The sequence below is a fragment of the Pelodiscus sinensis genome, chromosome 26 (genome assembly GCF_052426305.1).
Source record: "Pelodiscus sinensis isolate ZL-2025 chromosome 26, ASM5242630v1, whole genome shotgun sequence".
NCBI lineage: Eukaryota > Metazoa > Chordata > Testudines > Trionychidae > Pelodiscus > Pelodiscus sinensis.
In genome coordinates, this window is record NC_143077.1 from 12,387,058 (window position 1) to 12,393,057 (window position 6,000).

Consider the following 6,000-nt stretch of genomic DNA (forward strand, 5'->3'; position numbering starts at 1 on the left):
ACTGATTCTAGTCTACATTCAGCTCAGGTCCCAGGCATCATACACATTCAGCGGAGCTCTACTCCCAGCAGACTGAATGTCCAAAAATGTGCACTGAGTGGGGGCAGTAGAGACAGAGCAGCACAAATACAGATTAGATAGTGAAAGCTATTAGGCTCCTTCCTCAACCTGCCTTCACAGGCCCGGTCCTCTTGATAAGAAGATTCCAAATCAAATCCCCATGGAAATGGATGGGCTTAAAGGTGAAACATCAGTACCTTCATCAGTTCTTCCGTAAACACTGTTCACAAGCCCAGCTGTTCAGAAAGGATATCTAGCCTCAATGAAGAAGGATGTCACTTTTCACTGAAACCACACGCTCTGTGTGGCGGGAATTGTTCCACGTGAATTTCTTTAATTCAACGCCTGTTCCTTTTTCAAACCATCTACCTATCTGCAAACAATTTTATGCTGGCCTCATAAGAGAGCAACCATGCTCACGTTTTCCAGAGCCACGCAGGGCAATATATCCTACCAGAGGTTTTATCTTTTTTTTTTTTTTTTTTTTTTTTGCCTACTGGAATTTTAAAAGGGACAGTTATATTACTTCAAAAGGATCTCACAAAACTAGGTGACTGGGCAACAAAATGGCAGATGAATTTTAATGTTGATAAACGCAAAGTAATGCATGTGGAAAATCATAATCCCCTGTTGTCCAATCCCAGCTTCTGGCAACTGGGCATCATCCCATTTCATGAAAGAGTCCGAGAGGGACAAGGTGAAAGATCTCTGTGCCAGATTCATTATTGTTGGAAACGGCAGATATGGAAGCAGCCATCTCTCTCACAGCACTAACTGGGGACACCTCCAGACACCAGCTGTTTGTGCAAAACCAAAGAGCAAACATGCGATGATGCACCAATTATTTGCCACACTAATGTGTGTCTGTTTTCAAATTAGAGCCTTGTCTTGCTTTGCTTGTAGCACCGCACAATGGGGCTCCAATCCTCATTAGGGTTTTGGGCCACAACCAAATGTAGATCATAAAGAACCCTCATCCTCTCACTTGGCAGCTGGGCCACTTTTCCGAAGGCACCTTCAGAGTTCTCCAGGGAGCAGAGTAGCCCAGACTTTAATCCCCTTTCCTCCGAGGACTCTGAAAAGGCTACTTTGGATAGGCTGAACTACACTCACCTTCTTGTCAATTACAACTGGCAGACGCTCTGGGCATGTCTACCCTGCAGGGCAAAAGTTGAATTAAGCGATTGCACAGCTCAAGTCAAAATAGCTTAATTTGGCGTTTGGCGCTGTCTACACAGTTGGAAGTCGAAGGAAGAACACCCTGCCCTCTATGTCCCTTACTCATGAAATGAGGATCACAGAAGTCGGAGTAAAAATTCTGCCATCTCGAAATTATTTCAGAATAACTGCTTGCTATGTAGATGCGCACTTTGTTATTTCAAAATAACGGTTTTTCCAAAATAATGCTGCTGTGTAGACGTACCCTCTTAGTCCTTCATTCTTCACAGGTATTGAATATATCACTATCATCTAGAAAATTTCACTATGTATTACGTGGCTTTAATGAGTTCACCATTGAGTAAGCAAGGCAGTGGATTATGTGGGAAATGCATTAACCTCTAACATGGTTGTAAAAATAGCCTTAATAAAATAAAGCTAAATCCGACTTAATAGTAATAAAATAGGAACCGTTATGTTCTAGGGATAATAATGCTCATTGAGTCACTCCGTTTGATTTTAGAAGGATAAGCATTTGAAGCTCCTTAAGAAACTCCCAGGCCCGGATATCTGCGGAAAATTGCACATTGAAAAGGAGTTTCAAATCTTCTGATAATTCTTGTGTAAGTGAAAGAAAATTAGTTTAAAAACGATTAAAGCCATCCTGAAACTTCAGTGTGTTGAGGTCTACATGCTGATAGCTGGAGTTTAGTAGAGTGTCATCCCGAAATATAACCCACAAATAAAACCTGGGATTGATTGTTTCTCAGAGACAAGAATTCTAGGAAGAGAAACCTAACCATGACCAAGATAATATGTGGTCAAAGCTAGTAAATGAGAGCAGCAGGTGGAAAAGCCTTCAAATTTTCTCATCCAACCTTCAATCCTACTCCCAGTGAGCAATGGGAATTCAGCATATTTCTCTCAGGAGAATGTGATTCCCCACTTTTTTCCTCTGAGAAATCAGAACAGGTTTCCAGTTACAATATAAACACTCAGCTTGGCTATTAATGTTCTTTATACATTGTTTAGCCACCAGCTGCTTTAACACCTGAAGCATCGGTAAATTTGTTAGGGGTTTTGTTAGACACAATCAAGAGCGGGTTAGTGGGCTTGTTGCATTCCCATCAGCATCTGAATGTCCAAATAGCTGTTGCCCAATGTGCTTCAAATCCCCTGCACCTGACACAAAGGTTGGATCCTTTCCTCACCGAAGCATGGACCTCACCACAGGGATCCAGGCCTTTGTTACCTTAGAGTGCCTCAACTTGGATTGCTGCAATAGGCTCCACAGGGGGCTGCATCCCCTGGAAACTGTAGCAAGTACAAAGCAGGACTGCATGGTGCTCTGATCTGCAACGGCTGTTAATTGATTTCCAGATGAAGTGCAGCATGTGGGTTTGGACAACCCTTTGTGGCTGTAATCCCAGGTGTCTCAGACTAATCCATTGCCTGGACCAGGTCTCCTGGCGACCCTGCTCTCCCAGAGTTCTCACTTTCCCTTTCTACTCCTCTTCACTTTTGCCTTTCTAGATTATTTCTCAAAACAACAAGTAGTCCCGTGGCACCTTGGAGACTAGATTATTTTTTCAGTCCTCCTACTCTGTCAGGCCACCGTTTCTCCCACAGCAAGTCTTCTGCCTACTCCCATCTGGCTATTAGCACTTCCCATGCTGAATCAGCGCTTCTGAATGCAAAGCTAGCTCGCTCTCTCTCAACAACTGACAGATGGTTCTTCTGTCTGGTGATGTCGCCTCAGTGCCACAATAACCAACACCAGGCAGAAGCAGCAGGAGGCGAAGGAGCAGCGTGGGAGTGCTAGCCCAGCCTCAGCGGGAGCACCTGGAAGAGAGCAGTCGACATACTGGATCCCTTGGGCCCATATTTGAGGAATATGCAGTCGGGTAAAAACAGCAGCATCTTCCTGTCATAACAGCCTTATAAATCCAAAGGCTTCTCTCCTCTGTGCTCTCCTCAAAGCAAACTGGGTACTGTTAGCCGAGCCCAGAGTGCCTAACCACATTCCTTTGACTTGATATGAATCAACAGCGTGCCCTTGTAGCCAAGGAGGCTAATGGCATATTAGGATGCATTAGGAGGAGCATTGCCAGCAATTCTAGAGAAGTGATTATTCCCCTTTATTCAGCACTGGTGAGGTCACATCTGGAGTATTGCATCCAGTTCTGGGGCCCCCATTACAAAAAGAATGTGGGTGCAGTGGAGAGGGTCCAGCAGAGGGCATCGAAAATTATTAAGGAGCACATGACCTATGAGGAGACACTGAGGGATTTGGGCTTGATTAGTCTGCAGAAAAGAAGAGTGGGCTGGGGGGGGTGATAGCAGCCTTCAACTTCCTGAAGTATGGTTACAAAGAAGATGGAGAGAAGCTGTTCACATTAGTGACAGATGGCATAATAAGGAACAATGGTCTCAAGTTGCAGTGAAAGAGGTGTAGGTTGGATATTAGGAAAAACTATTTCACTTGGAGGGTGGTGTAGCACTGGAATGGTTACCTAGGGGATTGTAGAATCTCCATTCCTCAAGATTTTGAAGTCCCAGCTTGACAAAACCCTGACTGGGATGATTTAGTTGGGGTTGGTCATGCATTGGGCAGGGTGTAAGACTCGACCTCCTGAGGTCTCTTCCAGCCCTAGGATTCTATGACTTGCATGAACAAACCCAAGGGGAATGGGAGAATTTGTGTTTCCAAGGCTACGTCTAGACTGCACCCTTCTGTCGACAGAGGGATGTAGATTAGGCACATCGAAATTGCTAATGAAACAGATTTAAATAATCTGCACTTCATTAGCATAAACATGGCTGCTGCTTTTTTTCAAAATGGAGGTTTTTCGGAAAAAAAACGGCACTCTAGATGCGGATCTGTCAAAAATAAACAGATCCTGTAAACCTCATTTTTTGAGGAATACAGCAGCTGTCGACAAAGGGTTTATTTTCGACAGATCTGCATCTAGACTGCTGGTTTTTTTAAGAAAAAGCTCTGTTTCAGGAAAAAAAGCGGCAGCCATGTTTATGCCAATGAAGTGCAGGCTATTTAAATCCCTGCTTCATTAGCAATTTCGATGTGCCTAATCTACGTCCCTTTGTTGACAGAGAGGCGTAGTCTAGACATACTTCTAGGGTATGTCTACACTACCCCGCTAGTTCGAACTAGCGGGGTAATGTAGGCATACCGCAATTGCAAATGAAGCCCGGGATTTGAATTTCCCGGGCTTCATTTGCATAAGCCGGGTGCCGCCATTTTTAAATCCCGGCTGGTTCGAACCCCGTGCCGCGCGGCTACACGCAGCACGAACTAGGTAGTTCGAACTAGGCTTCCTAGTTCAAACTACCGTTACTCCTCATTTCACAAGGAGTAACGGTAGTTCGAACTAGGAAGCCTAGTTCGAACTACCTAGTTCGTGCCGCGTGTAGCCGCGCGGCACGGGGTTCGAACCAGCCGGGATTTAAAAATGGCGGCGCCCAGCTTATGCAAATGAAGCCCGGGAAATTCAAATCCCGGGCTTCATTTGCAATTGCGGTATGCCTACATTACCCTCCTATTTTGAAATAGGAGAGTAGTGTAAACATACCCCTAGATAGTAAGAAAATTAATAGGCAAGTCTAAGATCATTGAATAAAAACGGAATCAAGTAGCAGGATTTTGCTCATAGCACAAGAACACTCTTTTCAGTCTATACCCCTGACCTGATTAAATTTCCCCAGCTTTTTATTTTTAAGGGTCAACTGATGTTTACAGCTGCTCCTTCAGGCTGTGAGAGTATGTCTCCGTTTTTTCCCTCCATACAGCCCATTTCTGACCAAGTGCTAGGTACAAAGGCCTGAGTCAGCGCTCCTCACAGCAGCCCCAATCAGGCAAAGCAGACTATGGAGCCTGTGCCTAATCTGTGGGCAGAGCAGAAAGGCCAATTAAGCTACTGGTGGCACCTCTATAAGCCGTAACTCTCTGGTCCGGCAACCTGTGTGGTCAAGAAGGACCATGGATGTTCTAGAATCAGAGAACCCCGATGCACTGCAGGGGGTGGGAGCTGGGAGCCTGGCATGATGTGGGGGTGGGGAGATGCAAGTCGGGCTTGCATGTGGCTCAGATGGTCTGTGGGGGTCTGAGAGCTGGGAAGCGGTTCAGTTGGGCTGCAGGGGTAACCAGGAAGCCCAGTGGGGGACAGGGCAAGGGGTGAGGCCGGCAGCAGGAGGGCCAGAAATGACCTCCCCTGGTCTGACAAAATCCCTCATCCAGGATCAGTCAGGTCCCTGGGGTGCCGGACCAGGGAGTTCCAACCTATATTAGCCAATAGTCCACAAATGAGCAGGAGAAGGAATGGGGGGCAGGTAGCGAGCCTGCCCTGGCTTAGGAAAGGTTTTAGCATGCTGTGAAGGTGGTGGGATACAAGTATAAATAAAATGCTCAGGGTATTGAACCAGGAAAATGTCTGGAGTGAGATAGAGGCAGGACCAAGGTGGCCCTGTTACATGTGGGGACTGGTCCGGGACCTGATCCTGTGCCAGAGTTTGGCTGCCTGGGCAATAGAAGAGACCCTGCATGGGTTGGTAAAACAACAAGAGGAGCTGCACAAGGATTTCAACCATCCCAGCACCTGGAGATCAGGCTTTGCTTGCCTGGCTGGTAGAGCAGCAGAAAAGCCTGCAGGATTTCATAAGGGAGCAAGCCAACGGCCAGCAGCAGCTCCTGCAGACGGTGGTCAGCCCAGAGGTGAAGGTAAGCTGATGCCCTGCATCGGTAAGAAAGGGGTCAGCATTAGGGAT